Raw genomic sequence first — 18,971 nt, 5'->3', positions numbered from 1 at the left:
GATGACAGCCCAGAGAATGGGAGAAGATTTTTGTGAATTATATATCTGACAAGGGACTTGTATCTAGAATTGTAACTTGTATATAAAAAGTTCCTACAACCCAATAACAAAAAGATAAATAATCCAACTTAAAAATGGGCAAAGGATCTAAGTATACATTATTCCAAAGAAGACATACAAGTACCCAATAAGCACCTGAAAAGATATTCAACAACATTAGTCATTATGTAAATGCAAAACAAAACCACGAGATACCACTTCACATCCTCTAGGATAGCTATAATAATAATAATAATAATAATAAAAAACCAGACAATAACAAGTGGAGAAATTGGAACCCCATACATTGCTTGTGGGGATGTAAAATGGTACAATGTTTTTGGAAAACAGTTTGGTAGTTCTCTAAAAAGTTAAACATAGAGTTATCATATGATCCAGCAATTCTACTTCTCTGTAAATACCTAAGAGAATTGAAAACATACTCATGTAGAAACTTGTATATGATTGTTTATAGTAGCATTATTCACAGTACCCCCAAAGTGGAAACAACCCAAATGTCCATCTACTGATCAATGGACACATACAATGTGTTAAATCCATACAGTGGAATATTATTCAGCCATAAAAAAGAATGAAGTACTGATACACATTCCAACACTGATGGACCTTGAAAACATACTAAATGAAAGAAGCCAGACACAAAAATAACACGTATTGTATGAGTCTTTTTACATTACATGTCTAAGATAGGCAAACTCATAGAGACAGAAGGTAGGTTAGTAGTTGCCAGGGGCTGAGAGGAGGTAATGGGGAATTGCTACTTAAGGATATAGGGCTTCTTGTTGAAGATCTTGAAATGTTCTGGAATTTAGTTAGTGATAATGATTGTACAACTTTGTGAATACACTATAACCACTGAATTGTACACTTTAAAAAGGTGTGTTTTATGGTATATGAAATATATCTTGATAAAAATTTAATATTGGAAAAAAACAGATATGCAAACAAGAAGGAAAATATATCCTAGGATAAGAGAGGAATCAATCAATCAAAATTCACCCAGAACTGACACAGGTGTTGGGATTAGCAGATAAAGACATTTAGAATGTTTTTATAACTGCATTCCATATGTTCAAAAAGTTAAATAGAGACCTGAAAGATTTTTAGAAGACCCAAATTAAACTTCTAGAGATGGAAACTATGAGATAAAAAGTACTCTGGATAGGATTAATGACAGATTAGACTTTGCAAAAGAAACAAGTAGTGAACTAGAAGGCATAGCAATAGAAACTATATAAATGAAATGCAGAGAGAAAAGAGAATAAAAATAAAAAGTGACTACAGCACCAATGAGTCGTGGAAAAGCTTTAAGTCTCAAATATATATGTACTTGCTGTCCCTAAAGGAGAGGAAAAATTGGAAGAAGAGACAAAAAAGAATATATGAAAAAATAATGGCTGAAGTGTTTTGAAATTTGGTGAAAACTATAAACCTACTAATCCATGAATCTCAATGAACCATAAGCATGAGAAACAGGAGCAAAACTAAACCAATACATAACATAACCAAATTACTCAAAATCAACAATAAAGAAAAGATTCTTAAAAGTAACCAAGAACAAAAGTCATATTATGTATAGAGGAACAAACATAGATCACAGATTTCTCATTGGAAACAATGCAAGCAAGAATACAGTGGAGTAAAATCTGTAAAGTAATGAAAGGCCTAGAATATTTTACCTAGCAAAAATATTTTTCAAAAACGAAGGTGAAATAAGGACTATTTCAGATACATGAAAGATAAAGGAATTCGTCTAGTCACATGTAGGAATTGAATGATGTTCATTACACCATAGATGTAAGTTTTCTGTTTTATTTTAAAAAATCACCTGTACAATTAAATATTTTGTTAGTGGATAATCTTGTTTTTTAAAATTGACTCAGCCCTTAACTGAAATATTGTAAAATATTTTTTCTTTATCTGACCAAAAGCAATAAACACCTAATCAGCAGATTAGAACTATGAGAAATATTAAAAGAAGTTCTTTAGACAGAAGATACCAAATTGAAATACCAATCTGCACAAAAGAATAAAGAGCACCAGCAATTGTGACTTCACGGGAAAATAGGTTAAAAATTTTTAAATGTTATTTAAATCTCTGTAAAAAGTGGTCGACTGTTTAGCAGAAATAGTAACAATGTATGTGGAATTTATAAGATTTAAAAGTAAAATGCAAGGTAACACCAGCACAAAAGTAAGAAAGAGAGATGGAATAACAATTTTAAGGTTCTTATTCTATATAAGTGGTATATCACCTGAAAATGGACTGTGATAAATTAATGATGTACACTATAAAGTCTAAAGTAACCACTGAAATTACAAAACAAAGAATTATGGCTAATAAACCACAAAAAGAAATAAAATAGAATCAAAAACTATTCAAGTTGTTCAATAGAAGAGAATAATGAGGGAAAAGGGAACAAAGAATAGATGGAACAAATGGAAAAGTAATAATAAGGTGACAGACTTAAATCTACACATATCAATAATCACATTTTTTAAAAATAAATTTATTTATTTATTTTTGGCTGCATTGGGTCTTTGTTGCTGCACGTGGGCTTGTCTCTGGTTGCAGTGCGCGGGCTTCTCATTGCGGTGGCTTCTCTTGTGGAGCACGGGCTCTAGGCACGCGGGCTTCAGTAGTTGTCGCACGCAGGCTCAGTAGTTGTGGCTTGTAGGCTCTAGAGCACAGGATCAGTAGTTGTGGCACACGGGTTTAGTTGCCCCACGGCATGTGGGATCTTTCCAGACCAGGGCTGAACCTGTGTCACCTGCATTGGCAGGTAGATTCTCAACCACTGCGCCACCAGGGAAGCCCTCAATAATCACATTTAACGTAAATGATCTAAATACTCCAATTCAAAGGCAGAGGTTGTCAGATTGAATACACACACACACACAGATCAAGCCCCATCTATATGTTGTCTACAAGAAACTCACTTTAAACAGAAATACACAAATCGTCCACCGTCACTTTTCACAGGTTTATTGAAACTTCCTAACTAGTCTCTCTTCATCTATTCTTGCTTCTCGCCCTCCAGTCCATTCTGTGTGCTTGGTTGTTTTACTATTATTTTCTTCATTGTTCTCGTAAAATTATTTGTGGTTTTGAGGACTGGGATGAAAGTGCTTTCCTCCAGAGGTGATTTGTGTTTGCTTTTGCCTGGCAGCTAGCATACTACCAGTCAAGAAGTAAACTCAGTTCATGGCTTGAGGGTTTTTTGCTTTTGTTGTTGTTGTTTTTTTGATAACCCAAGTGACGTGAAATTTTGCCCCAAATATGTATAAAAATTGGCTTGTGGTTACAACTTACCAGAGTGTCTCTCTCTCTCTCTCTCTCTTTCTTTTCTTTGTTCCCTGCTCTGCTCAGCACCAGAGTTCCCAGAATTCTTGCAGTTTCCAGGAAGTGAGATCTGTTTACTTCTAGTTCACATTTATCATCCTTTGGGATCTCAGTTTTATAGGTGGTGATGGAGGTGTGTGTCTTCTCTTAAATATACCACCTTCACAGGATCTAAGCTCTGATTTTTATTATCTTTGTTTTCTATGTAAACAGTTTAAGCTATAAACTTTCCTCTAGGCACTGTTTTAGTTGCCTCTCACAAAGTTTTGTATGCCTTATTTTCATTATTCTGTATTTCAAATACTTTATAATTTTTCTTATGATTTTTAAAGTGGTAGATTATTTAGAAGTATGTTTGATTTCCAAATATTGGGGGTTTTCCCCTAGATATCTTATTTTTTATTGATTTCTAACTTATCTCTCCTGAGGTCAGATAACATACTCTATAGGATTTACATCCCTCTAAATTTATTGACTTGTATAGTGGCCCAGAATATAGTCTATCATTATGAATGTAACCATGTGTACTTGAAAAAATGTGGATGCAAATATTCAGTATAATATCCTATAAATATCAATTCATTCAAGGTGATAGATAAGGTTTTTCAGATCTTCTATGACTTTTCATATATTTTACCTAGTTATTCAATCATTACTGTAGGAAAGGTACTAAAATCTCCAACTGGGATTGTAGAATTGCTTATTTTTCCCTTTAATTCTTTCCATTTTTACTTCATGTATTTTGAAACTTTGTCATTAAGTTCATACACATTTATGATTATGCTATCCTGGTGAACTGACCCTTTTACCAATATAAAATGTCACTCTTTATCTCTGAAAATGTTCTCTGTCTTCAACTCTACTTTATCTGTTTTTAATATAGATAATCCAGTCTTTTTATGCTTACTGTTTGCATAGTACATGTTTTTCTACACATTTATTTTAAACTTATCTGTGTTTTTATATTTCAGGTGTTTTTGTTCTAGCTAACATATGTTCAGTTCGTACATTTTTAAAAGCCATTCTAATAATCTTTGCCTTTTAATTGAAGTATTTGGACAATTAACATTTAACATTTACCTTTATTTTTCTTCCATTACTACAGTGGCTAGTATATCCCATACAAACATTGAACATTAAATTGAAATAGTTGGCATCCTAATTTTATTTCCTAATCTAGGGGGGAAGGACAGAAGTGGGAAAAAACTTTCAATAGTTATCATTTTGTATAATGTTTCTTGTTTTCTGGTTGTAGGTTTCTTTTTCATTTAAAAATCTTTACATTTTGCACAATTACTAGTATAAAATATTTTCCAGGAAAAATATCATATAACATCTGTCAATTTTGCTCCCATCTTTCTTTCACATTTTATACAAGCTACCTAAGGGACCACATTATTCAAAAGTAAAACATATTTTACCGGCTTCTTAGTGCTTATCTGTTTATATGTTACCAATAGATGGCACTCTTGCATTTTTGGTGGCTTATGTTCCTATGGTTTTGTCTTTATGAAAGCATAACTACTTCTTTGACCAATATTAAAGAAATGTAAATTTAATCTGGCTCTTATCAATGATTTTAAGTGATTCATACTAACGATGGCAATTAAATCCACTCATTTAAAAATGTATTCATTTATTCACCCAATGAGCATTTATTGAACAGCTTTTTTATGGCAGACACTAGGCTGGACCCTATGGATATATCAACTAAAAAAAATGTATTTCCTTTAAAAGTTTCCAGAAAGTTAAAATATTTTTTAAAAAATAATTATATTCTAAATGTTATACAAGGTAAGAAAAAGTGTTGAGGCTGAGGAAGAAAAACAAAGAAGCAAGTAACTCTTGGCAGAACTTGGATACTTCTGCAGAGGTGGTAACCTCTGAGCTATGTTCTGAAGAAGAAGTAAAATTTCACCAGCAGAAGAAGGGAGTCCAGGAGTTACAGAAAGACTCTTGTAAAAAATGTCAAGGGTCATTAAAAATATTCCATATTATTTGGAAGTTCAGGACTGAGAGCCTGGACTACATGAGGTGGATTGATTTCAAACAAATCTGGGGGGACTTCCCTGGTGGTCCAGTGGTAAAGAATCCACCTTCCAATGTAGGGGGGACGCAGGTTCGATCCCTGTTCGGGGAACTAAGATCCCACATGCTGCAGGGCCACTAAGCCCACGTGCCACAACTACTGAGCCCGCAGGCGCCTCAGTGAGAGAGCCCGCAGGCTGCAAACTACAGAGCCCACGTGCCACAACTAGAGAGAGAAAAACCCGCACGCCACAACCAGAGAGAAGCCCGCACGCTGCAATGACAGATCCCACACGCCGCAACTAAGACCCAACACAGCCAAAAAAAACAAAAAACAAAAACAAATAAATCTGGGAATGAAATAGTCAGGCATTCAGCAGAGCTCACATCTCCTTCCTCCCCTTTCCCGTGCACATTTCCTTTATGGAGTGATTACATGGCTGGGAAAATTCATAATCACTGTTGGTCCAGAGTGCTGGGGTAAGGTGGAGAATGAACCTGTTTGTTTGCTCATTCCAAGCTAGGCCCTTCCTCTTTCTCACCCAATCCCCTCCCCTCAGAGGGGCCCAGACAGCTTAAATCTAGATCTCAAGGACCCTTTACCTACAGACAGAACTTGATTCCATCCAGAGATGAACAAAAACCCTTCCCTGACTCAGACACAGCCAAACTCAATCTCAGCCTCCCTTCCCATAAGTCTCCCACCTCTAGGAAGACTCCTCTACATTCTAACACCCTTCAGGACAGTGAAGGTGCTGCCAGGTCCCTAGATCTATACCTGATAAAGCAGTAGTGGGATGATAAGGCCTTCAGCCCTTGGATCACACCCTTTTCTGTGGTTCCTATGTATCTTACACTTGTTTCAAACTCTGCTGCCAATACCTCTTTGGTCTTCAAGGGCACATTGCTGGGAAGTTTAAAAAATCAATCTATAAAACACCTCACCAATAATCTTTAAAAACTCACTGTCATGAAGGATAAAGAAGCTGAGGAACTTTTCCAGATTAAAAGAGACTAAAGAAACATGACAACTAAATGCAATGTGTGATCCTGAATTGAGGGAGGGAAATGTTATAAGAGACACATTGGGACAGCTGGCAAAGTTCAAATTTAGGGATAAAGTATTAAAGCTAAAAAAGGATGAGACCTACAACTTATTCTCAGATGCTTCAGCAATTATATATATAGAGAGAGATACAGATCTATAAATAGATGGATAGGTGGAGAGAAGAGTAATATTAACAATAGGTGAATCTAGGTAAAGGTTATATATGAGAGTTCTTTGTATTCTTGTAACTTTTCTGTAAGTCTGAAATTATTTCAAAATAAAAAGTTTTTAAAAACCACAAGTCCCGTTGACCCTTGACCCATATCACTAAGAGTGCAGGCCAAGTAGGGGCCCTGTGTCTTTAGGCTGCAAGATGGAGGGATCCTAGGAAAGAGATAAGCTGTTTGGTTCCTCCCTATTGGGGCTGGGGCTCTACCTCTCTTTTTGTCTCTGTCTATGTCTGTCTCTGTCTCTCTGTTTCTCTCTCTCTCTCTCAAACACACACACACACACACACACACACACACACACACACACACCCCTCTGAATATCAGATCACACTATCACTCCTTAGTCCAGTCTTCCTCTCTCTCCCCTCCACGGTTTTGTGTTCTGGTGGCTTGTTTGCTTGCTTGCTTGTTTTGTTCTTTTTCTCTTTCTGCAGCTGGGAGAACTTCCAGACCAGCCTTTTGCCCATTAGATTTATGATGGCTCCATTCAGCCTTCAGAGAGAGAGATCTGGGTCAACCCAGGGTCGGGCACTTGGGGTTCAGCAGTGGGGAGCATTTATCCAGTTCAAAATAATGCATTCTCTCCAAGATATAATTTGAAATAAAACAATACTAAAACACAAAATTTGATATATGCTGAAAGTTGAATCATATTTTTCTGTATGTCTGGGGTAGAAAGTCATGCACGCACACCCACACACACTCCTGCTTTGCTGATTGACAAGTGGTCAGTTTGGTAACACTTCACTGGGAATTAGTTTTAGAGTGGGAGAGGGTACAGTCTAAAGCCAAGACTCCTATTGCTTCATCCAGCATTTTCTGGAGTATCTGTCCCGGGTCTGCTTTAGATACAGTGTGTCCAGGGCTTCTTTATACATCTAGAAGAGGGCAACGGTTTTCTTTGGGAAATGAATCTGTGGCCTCTCTTTTATATCTGGTGACTGATCCATGGTCTAGCTCAGCTGTCCAGAATAAAATTTCCATGTGAAGGGTTTTAATAATTTCAATAATGTTCAGCCTGGTTGAACGTTAGAATCACCTGAGGAGCTTTTAAAATTCTCATCACCGAGGACACACTTGAGAATAATTACAACAGGATCTCTGGGGTTTGGCTCAGGCACTAGTGCTCTTTAAAGCTCCCCAGGCAGTTTGAATGTTTATCCAAGGTTGAGAACCACTAGGTTAAGGCCAAGCTTTATAATAAAAATTTTAAAAGCAGTCTTCATTTGTCTAGAGATGCAGCAGCTTTTTTTTTAAAGGGGAAGTTTTGCTGCCATCCACATGCTTAAGCTTCACTCCTGAGAAGCCTGGCACCTGTGTTTTCTTAAAATTCCCCAGGTGATTCTGAAGCTCCCTCCTAGATAAGAGCCAGTGACCCTGGAATGTTCCACTGCCAATCTCCCCCATGAAACTTGGGAAGTGGTAAGTTGATTATTGGAAGATCTTGGGCCTTTAAATCCTGAAAAATATTTTCTATCTCATTCAGACTAACATTTGGTACAGTGCAGCAAGTTAAGTGAATTTTGGAGACTGAGTCCTTTCGCAGCTTTTGCATTGGAAGATGCTCAGGTGGTAATTATGTAGTTAAAACTATAAGCTCGGCTGAAGGCTTGAGAGGCAGTGTGTTCCGTTGGATGTGGTCTAAAGTTTCGGTTAAGAATTCAGACAAATCCAGGTATCAAACTTCAGGGGTAACTGCCTATCCTGAGACCCAAGTCATGCAAAGAAGTTAGGTGGAAAATGACATTGGAGAGACTTGAGGTTATGATGGATGGACATTTTTCTAAGAGGAACTTCTGCCTCTGTTCTGGAGGAGATAGAGTTGGTACTCCCAACAGAATCAACACAGGGTTATTGAGGACGTGGGGTGTTGCATAAATTAGAGAGATAAAAACAGAAGAACTGGAGACTGGGATTGCATAAAGTACAAGGACATGGGCCTTGTTGGAGAATTGCCTGTTGTAAATGTGAAGTAATGACCTCCCTGGAAGGTAGTCTGGTAGTAAGTTTTACAACTGAGCCAGTTATTTTACTTCCAAGACATTATCTGAAGAAAATAATCAGACCAGTGTGTAAAAATATATGGGTTTTTTTTGTTTTTTTTTTTTAGTTTTTAAGTGTCTTTTATTTTTTTAATATCTTTACTGGAGTATAATTGCTTTACAATGTTGTTACAATGTTAGTTTCTGCTATACAACAAAGTGAATGAGCTATATGCATTACATATATCCCCATATCCCCTCCCTCTTGAGCCTCCCTCCCACCCTCCGTATCCCACCCCTCTAGGTCGTCACAAAGCATTGAGCTGATTTCCCTGTGCTATGCAGCAGCTTCCCACTAGCCATCCATTTTACATTTGATAGTGTATATATGTCAATGCTACTTTATCACTTCGTCCCAGCTTCCCCTTCCCCTCTGTGTCCTCAAGTCCATTCTCTACCTCTGCATCTTTATTCCTGTCTTGCCACTAGGTTCATCAGTACCGTTTTCTTAGATTTCATAAATATATGGTTTATAATAGCATATGTTTAGGTAGGCATATATTTATGATAGAAAAACACTGGAAACAAATTGCATGCTAAGAAATAATAAGTTAAATAAATTATGATTCATCTATACAATATATTATATAGATATTAAAAAAGGAAGGTGCTCATATATACAAAGATTCAATATTATATAAAGATCTCAACAAAATATTAAGTAAAGAATAGGTCACAAGACAACATGGATACTTTAATCCTATTTTTCCCTTAAAAAGTGCATGTTTTAATGACAATGAAAACACAACAACCCAAAACCTATGGGATGCAGCAAAAGCAGTTCTAAGAGGGAAGTTTATGCAATACAATCCTACCTCAAGAAAGAAGAAACATCTCAGATAAACAACCTAACCTTACATCTAAAGCAATTAGAGAAAGAAGAACAAAAAAAAAAAAAAACAAAGTTAGCAGAAGGAAAGAAATCATAAAGATCAGATCAGAAATAAATGAAAAAGAAATGAAGGAAACGATAACAAAGATCAATAAAACTAAAAGCTGGCTCTTTGAGAAGATAAACAAAATTGATAAACCATTAGCCAGACTCATCAAGAAAAAAATGGAGAAGACTCAAACCAACAGAATTAGAAGTGAAAAAGGAGAAGTAACAACTGGTACTGCAGAAATACAAAGGATCATGGGAGATTAATACAAGCAAATATATGCCAATAAAATGGAAAACCTGGAAGAAATGGACAAATTCTTAGAAAAGCACAACCTTCCGAGACTGAACCAGGAAGAAATAGAAAATATGAACAGAGCAATCACAAGCACTGAAATTGAAACTGTGATTAAAAATCTTCCAATAAACAAAAGCCCAGGACCAGATGGCTTCACAGGTGAATTCTATCAAACATTTAGAGAAGAGCTAACACGCATCCTTCTCAAACTCTTCCAAAATATAGCAGAGGGAGGAACACTCCCAAACTCATTCTACGAGGCCACCATCACTCTGATACCAAAACCAGAAAAAGATGTCACAAAGAAAGAAAACTACAGGCCAATATCACTGATGAAAATAGATGCAAAAATCCTCAACAAAATACTAGCAAACAGAATCCAACAGCACATTAAAAGGATCATACACCATGATCAAGTGGGGTTTATCCCAAGAATTCAAGGATTCTTCAATATATGCCAATCAATCAATGTGATACACCAAATTAACAAATTGAAGGAGAAAAGTCATGTGATCATCTCAATAGATGCAGAAAAAGCTTTTGACAAAATTCAACACCCATTTATGATAAAAACCCTCCAGAAAGTAGGCATAGAGGGAACTTACCTCAACATATTAAAGGCCATATATGACAAACCCACAGCCAACATCGTTCTCAATGGTGAAAAACTGAAACCATTTCCACTAAGATCAGGAACAAGACAAGGTTGCCCACTCTCACCACTATTATTCAACATAGTTTTGGAAGTTTTAGCCACGGCAATCAGAGAAGAAAAAGAAATAAAAGGAATCCAATTTGGAAAAGAGGTAAAACTGTCAGTGTTTGCAGATGACATGATACTATACATAGAGAATCCTAAAGATGCTACCAGAAAACTACTAGAGCTAATCAGTGAATTTAGTAAAGTAGCAGGATACAAAATTAATGCTCAGAAATCTCTTGCATTCCTATACACTAATGATGAAATATCTGAAAGAGAAAATAAGGAAACACTCCCATTTACCATTGCAACAAAAATAATAAAATAATTAGGAATAAATCTACCTAAGAAGACAAAAGACCTGTATGCAGAAAACTATAAGACACTGATGAAAGAAATTAAAGATGATACAAACAGATGGAGAGATACACCATGTTCTTGGATTGGAAGAATCAACATTGTGAAAATGACTATACTACCTAAAGGAATCTACAGATTCAATGCAATCTCTATCAAACTACCAAAGGCATTTTTCACAGAACTAGAACAAAAAATTTCACAGTTTGTATGGAAACACAAAAGACCCCGAATAGCCAAAGCAATCTTGAGAAAGAAAAATGGAGCTGGAGGAATCAGGCTCCCTGACTTCAGACTATATTACAAAGCTACAGTAATCAAGACAGTATGGTTCTGGCACAAAAACAGAAATATAGATAAATGGAACAGGATAGAAAGCCCAGAGATAAACCCACACACCTATGGTTAACTAATCTATGACAAAGGAGGCAAGGATATACAATGGAGAAAAGATAGCCTCTTCAATGAGTGGTGCTGGGAAAACTGGACAGCCACATGTAAAAGAATGAAATTAGAACACTCCTTAACACCATACACAAAAATAAACTCAAAATGGATTAAAGATTTAAATGTAAGGCCAGACACTATCAAACTCTTAGAGGAAAACATAGGCAGAGCACTCTATGACATAAATCACAGCAAGACCCTTTTTGACCCACCTCCTAGAGAAATGGAAATAAAAACAAAAATAAACAAATGGGACCAAATGACTCTTAAAAGCTTTTGCACAGCAAAGGAAACCATAAAAAAGACGAAAAGACAACCCTCAGAATGGGATTATATTTCAAAAAAGTATTTGCAAATGAAGCAACTGACAAAGGATTCATCTCCAAAATTTACAAGCAGCTCATGCATCTCAAAAAAATATCAGAATATCAAAAAAACAAACAACCTCATCCAAAAATGGGCAGAAGACCTAACTAGACATTTCTCCAAAGAAGATATACAGATTGCCAACAAACACATGAAAGAATGCTCAATATCACTAATCATTAGAGAAATGCAAATCAAAACTACAATGAGATATCACCTCACACCAGTCAGAATGGCCATCATCAAAAAATAAATGCTGGAGAGGGTGTGGAGAAAAGTGAACCCTCTTGCACTGTTGGTGGGAATGTAAACTGATACAGCCACTATGGAGAACAGTATGGACGTTCCTTAAAAAACTAAAAATAGAACTACTCTATGACCCAGCAATCCCACTACTGGGCATATACCCTGAGAAAACCATAATTCAAAAAGAGTCATGTACCACAATGTTCATTGCAGCTCTGTTTACAATAGCCAGGACATGGAAGCAACCTAAGTGTCCATTCACAGATGAACGGATAAAGAAGATGTAGCACATATATACATTGGAATATTACTCAGCCATAAAAGGAAACGAAATTGAGTTATTTGTAGTGAGGTGGATGGACCTAGAGTCTGTCATACAGAATGAAGTAAGTCAGGTAGAGAAAAACAAATACTGTATGCTAACACATATATAAGGAATCTAAAAAAAAAAAAAAGTCCTGAAGAATGTAGGGACAGGAATAAAGATGCTGACGTAGAGAATAGACTTGAGGACACGGGGAGGGGGAAGGGTAAACTGGGACGAAGTCAGAGAGTGGCATGGACATATATACACTACCAAATATAAAATAGCTAGCTAGAGGGAAGCAGCCGCATAGCACAGGGAGATCATCTCAGTGCTTTGTGTCCACCTAGTGGGGTGGGATAGGGAGGGTGGGAGGGAGATACAAGAGGGAGGAGATATGGGGATATATGTACACATATAGCTGATTCACTTTCTTATACAGCAGAAACTAACACACCATTGTAAAGAAATTATACTCCAATAAAGATGTTAAAAAAATGCATGTTTTTATGAATATGTGATTTGTCTGTGCACCAGAACAAATTGTAAGTAACAAACACCAAAACTATGATTATCTCTGGATTACTATTACAGGTGATGCTTACTCTCTTCTTGATAGTTCCTGTATTACCTTTATTATTTTTAGAATCTGTATTTTACTCCTTTGGGTATAGAAGCCTTATTGGCATATAGATTCCTTTATCCTTCCTCATTTATGTTTTAGTCATCTTTTGTATTACATCTGCATACATTGATAATCCCATCAAAAATGTTATAAACTTTGCTTCCAATGTCAAACATATTTTAAGGAACCAAAGAAGAGAAGAGTGGTCTACTATTCAATATATTTACCTAGGTATTCACTATTTCTGTTGCTCTTTCTTCATTCCTAGTGTCCAAATTTCCTTCTGGTATCAGTTCCCTCCACCTGAAGAACTTTAGCAATTCTTTTTGAGCAGGTTTGCTGTGAATTCTCTTATTTTTCCTTCATTTGAGAAAGCCTTTACTTCACCCTCATTCCCGAGGGATATTTTTACTGGATATATAATTCTGCCTTGACAATTCTTTTCTCTCAGCACTTGAAAAATGTTATGCTACTCCTTTCTGGCTTTTTTGGTTTCTGATAAGAAATACGTAGTCTTCAAATCGCTGTTGCCTTCTACGTTTTCCTCTGGCTGATTTCAAGATAATTTCTTGGTCTTTATCTTTCAGTAGTTTGATTATGGGCATAGATTTCTTTGGTTTTGTCTTGTTTAGAGTTTTCTGATCTTCACAAATCTGTACACTTATATTTTCAGTGTATCTGAGACTTTTTCAGCCAATATTTCTTCAAATATTTTTTTCTGCTTCTCCTCTGAGACTCTGATGACACAAATGTTAGAGTTTTTCAGGATTGTTCCACAGGCTCCCCAGTCTCTGTCCATTTTTTTAACATCTTTTCTTCCCCCTTTCTCTCTAGTTCAGACTGGACTTGAAGATAGAACACTACAAATTATTCACTGTCTCTTTCCTCTGTCATCTGCATTCTGCCATTGAGCCATTCAGTAAGGTTTATGAGGGGAGGAGGTATTGTATTTTTCAGTTCTAAAATTTCCATTTGGTCCTTCTTTATATCTTTTGCTTCTTTGCTAGACTTTCTATCTTTCCAGTCATTTCAAGAGGATTTGCAATTTTTTGCTGGAGTGTTTTTTAAAAATAGTTGCTTTAAGTCTTGCCAGAAAAATTTCACATCTGTGTCATTTAAGTATTGGCATCTGTTGATTGCCTTTTCCCTTGTGAAATGTTGCCATTTTTCTAATTCTTCATATGCCTAGTATGTTTGGTTTGTATCCTGGCCATTTTGAACATTGTCTTATGAAATCCTAGCTGTCGTTTAAGTTCTGTTGAGAAGGTTGATATTTTTCCCTCAGTAAACAATCAACCTAATTAGATTCAGGCTGTATGTTCCCATCAGCTTGCTGTGGGTCAGTTCAGTTTTCAAGGCTCTTGCAATGCTATTCAGGTTTACTGAACATGTGTGCCACCCAGTGGTCAGTCAAAGTCCTTGGTGATAATATATCCATAGTTCATTTCTCAATTCTATAGTATACTGTACTATAGAATTGAGAACTTCAATTTCTCAATTCTCAATTCATTTCTCAATTCTATAGTATACTGTTTAAGGTCGGATCCATGCACATGCTGCTTGGAGGTGAGCCCAGGAGTTCATAAACAATCTCATGGGATTGATTTTCCAAGCCCCTCTTTCTTCAAGATCTCCCTGGCACTTTCAGTTTCTTGGTTCTCCCCTTCGAGAATCCCTTTGTCTGGAAAGCTGGGACTTTATTTACTCCATTCTGCTGTGTTCTTCCTGTGACTGCACCTTTGTCCAGGGCTAAATATCAGAAACACTGAAAAAAGAAATGGGCATTCACCACATCATTTTGAGACCCCTGACATGAGATGAAGTTTCACTTTACTTGGAGTTTTGGCTATGGGATTGCTTGAGGGCCAGGGTTGGAGAGAACGGAGAAAAGAAAAAATGGGTTTACTCCCACTCTTTTTTTTTTTTTTTTTAAAGCTTATTTATTTATTTATTCACTTATTGATTGATTGATTGCTGTGTTGGGTCTTCGTTTCTGTGCGAGGGCTTTCTCTAGTTGTGGCGAGCGGGGGCCACTCTTCATCGCGGCGCGCAGGCCTCTCACTATCGCGGCCTCTCTTGCTGCGGAGCACAGGCTCCAGACGCGCAGGCTCAGTAATTGTGGCTCACGGGCCTAGTCGCTCCGCTGCATGTGGGATCCTCCCAGACCAGGGCTCGAACCTGTGTCCCCTGCATTGGCAGGCAGATTCTCAACCACTGCGCCACCAGGGAAGCCCTACTCCCACTCTTTTTAAGGGTTAGAAGAGGCTTTTTCCAGTTGAGCCACAACTGAAGGGCTTCTTTTGAATTTGTCTTTGTGTCCCTGTGGCCACTTCTGGGTTGTGAGCTGCCTGGAGCCCAGGTCAGGGGATACTGAAGAAAAATAAATGACTAATTCACTCCAGCTCAGTGGTACTTCAAATTCTCTTCTTCCCCTCTCTGCCTGCTACTGTTTATATTTCAGAGTCCGCAGTTGCTGCTCTATGCATTATTTCCAGGTTTTATAGCTGAAGTCAATGGAGGGACAGCATGGAGTATGCTTATCCACCTTACCCTGAAACTCCCAGGGTAGTTTTAAGGCAGAAGTTAACAAATAAGTTATCTATTTCTTTTGTAAACAGAAAACAATGAAACTAGTTTTATTTAAAAAAAAAAACAACTTTGGTTAAGATGAATATAGGGCTTCCCTGGTGGCGCAGTGGTTAAGAATCTGCCTGCCAATACAGAGGACACGGGTTCGAGCCCTGGTCTGGGAAGATCCCACATGCCGCGGAGCAACTAAGCCTGTGAGCCACAACTGCTGAGCCTCCGCGTGTAGAGCCTGTGCTCCGCAACAAGAGAGACCACGACAATGAGAAGCCCGCGCACCGCGATGAAGAGTAGCCCCCACTCGCCGCAACTAGAGAAAGCCTGCACACAGAAACGAAGACCCAACACAGCCAAAAATTAATTAATTAATTAATTAATTTTTTAAAAAAGATGAATATAAAATTCATTCTCCTTTATTTCATTTCATTATATTTTATCTATTTAATAGGTAAAATATAAATAGAGGAGGGAAATAACAAAACTCAGAAACAGTATAAACATCTCTGTAAGCTAGAAAGTAAGGAGAAATCTTTGCACAGGGCTGAGGCCACAGGCCCGCAGAACCCCAGGACTGAGAGCTGGTAGTAGTGTCTGGGAATTTGACCTCTCAGCATTAAGAGGACAGAGATAAAGAGTGGTCTCTGTAAGGACATGGGACCAGAGACAGCCTCACTGTTTGACATGTAGTGCTGATAGACTCTACTGCTCATGGGTATTAGTTATCTACTGCTGCAAAATGAATTACTAGAAACTTAGGGGCTTGAAACAATGCATATTTATTTTTACCCAGTGTCTGTAGGTCAGTTCAGACATGGCTTAGCTGGGTTCTCTGCTTCAGGGTCTCACCTGGCTGCAGTCCAGGTGTTGGATGAGCCTGAAGTCTCATCAGAGGCATGATGGGGGAAATATCCACTTCCAAGCTCCCTCGAGTTGTTGGCAAAACCCAGTTCCTTGCAGCTACAGAACTGAAGGTTTAAACTTCTTGGTGGGGGCTGCCTCAGCTCCTACAGGCTCCTAGTTTCTGCCTGGGTGGGTGTTCCCCAATAGAACCACTTGCCTCCTCCAAGCCAACAAAAGAGTAAGAGAGCAAACCTGTTAGCAAGATGGAGGATAATATAATATAATATAATAATATAATATAATATAATATAATATAATATAATATAAATAATAATATAAGATAATATAATTATAATATAATATAATATAATAAAATAAATATAATATAATAATATAATATATAATATAATATAATAAAATAAATAATAATATTAATATATAATATATAATATAATAATGGAAATGACATTCCTTCACCTTTGTTATATTCTATTGGTTGGAAGCAAATCACAGGTCACACCCACACTCAAGGGCATGAACACAGGTATGAACATGGAGGAGACAGGGGTGACTGAGGTCATCTTAGAATCTAACACATGATGAAAGAGGCAGCAGATCATTCTGTGACTGATGACATCCAGGGCTATGGGCCTTAGCAAGATAGAGTCCTGAGGAGGCAGGGGGCCAAACACAGACTAAGGCTGGCAACTAGGACCTCAATCAAGCTGCCCACAAGATCAGAGACCAGATTTGGGATGACCAGAATATTATCACAGGGCAGGAGACCTGGAATGCTAGGGTAAGCCCTGGAATGGTTCTGGAACATGAACCTTAAAATGCAGATGAAGGCGACACAAAAAATTCTAGGCAGTGTAGGGTAAGCAGTGAGAGAGACGGTGAGGGGAGAGAAGAGAGAGACTGAGAAAGAGAGATAAGTAAAGACACTAATTTGGTTTGTACCCCAAAATTTCAAAATTTATGAATATAGACCTAAAAGACAGCAGGCAAACTCAACAAACGGAACATGAATTTACTTTAAAAGAAAATAATTTTAGTCAGACAAAGGTAACTATGTTTAGACTGCTCAAGGAAATAAATGAAGGATTAACTTCTAGTTAAAATCACCAGGAAATTACAAAACTGAAATAAGTAGAAATTAAACAAGAAAAGTTGACTATTTTTACAATTTAGAAATCCTAGGAAAAATATGGGCATTGAAAGAAGGACCTCTATTGCTAAATAAATTTTTGACAAAATATTATTCCTGGAATGAATTATAGACTAAATACAATGGAAGAGAGTATGAGAGCATTTCTTTCTACACAAAGTAACAATGGGCCAGCAGTATGGGAACTTGCACCATCTGGAAGCTTGATACAAATGCTTAACCTCAGGCCCACCCAGACCCATATATTTAACACTTTAATAAGTTCCCTATGTAATTCATATGCACATTAAATTTAAGAAGTGCTATTTTAGGGCAGTGGAAGAAAATTTTGAGAGATTTGTTCAGAACACAGAACAGAAAAACAAAGAAACCCATACATACATATATGTATGTACATGTATGTACACGCATAGACAAATGTGTGCATATGTAAATTTACACACACACACACACAATTCTACATGCACAGGCTATAACTGTTGCTTTTTTGTAGCCACCTTTTTGTTTAGTTTTATAGGTTTCTTTTAGCATCTCACTAGTTACCCAAATCAGATAACCAAAGTTAACAGCCAGGTCTGGCTCATAGAATCTCATATAAAAATACTCATAGAGGCTTTTCTTGGGTAAATAAATTAGAAATTGGATAAATAAATAAAAAATTTAGAAAAAATGGATCTCTTTCTATGTACTCTGCATCTGCTTTACTCATTTAAAATTACATGACATTGTACAAAAGCATCCAAGTCAAATGGTATAGATGCAACTCATTCTTTTAAACTGTTGCTTAATTTTCTGTGATAAGGCTGTATCACAATGTATTCTGTTAGTCCCACTGATGAACATTTAGGCTATTTCCAGTTTGTCCTTCCATCTTTTCTTCTTCTAGTTGGATTTTTACTGAATCTGTCTATTAATTCAGAGGAGATCAATATTTTTATGATATTAAGTTCTCCCACCCAATCATATAGTATATAGTTCCATTTAGCCAGATCTTGTTTTATGTCTTTTAATGCAATTGTATTGTTTTCTTCCTTTGAGTCATACTTTTCTTGTTCAAATAATTCCTAAAAATTTTAGAGTTTTTGTTAGTAGAGAACATTAAAACTTCTTTCAATTTCCATTCTTGGCTAGTTATTTCTACTACTGAGAAAAGCAATTGATTTTTTTTTTAGTGTTTGTCATGTTTCCCGTCAGTTGACCAAATTTCCTTTATGCCTTTGTACTTTAATCCCCAGGGATGTTGAACAATTCTAATTCCCCACACCTGCCTCTATGGCCTTGTTCTTTCTGGAAAGTCCTTTCCCTATATTACTGGCTCTTTCACGGCACCCATGAAGACTGACCAGACTGCCTTCTCCAGAAGGCCTTCCTCTGACACCCCTCTGTTGACAGGGGTCCTTATT

Source organism: Balaenoptera musculus, chromosome 11 (assembly GCF_009873245.2).
Source record: "Balaenoptera musculus isolate JJ_BM4_2016_0621 chromosome 11, mBalMus1.pri.v3, whole genome shotgun sequence".
NCBI classification, from domain to species: domain Eukaryota; kingdom Metazoa; phylum Chordata; class Mammalia; order Artiodactyla; family Balaenopteridae; genus Balaenoptera; species Balaenoptera musculus.
Note: the sequence above shows the minus strand (reverse complement) of the source record.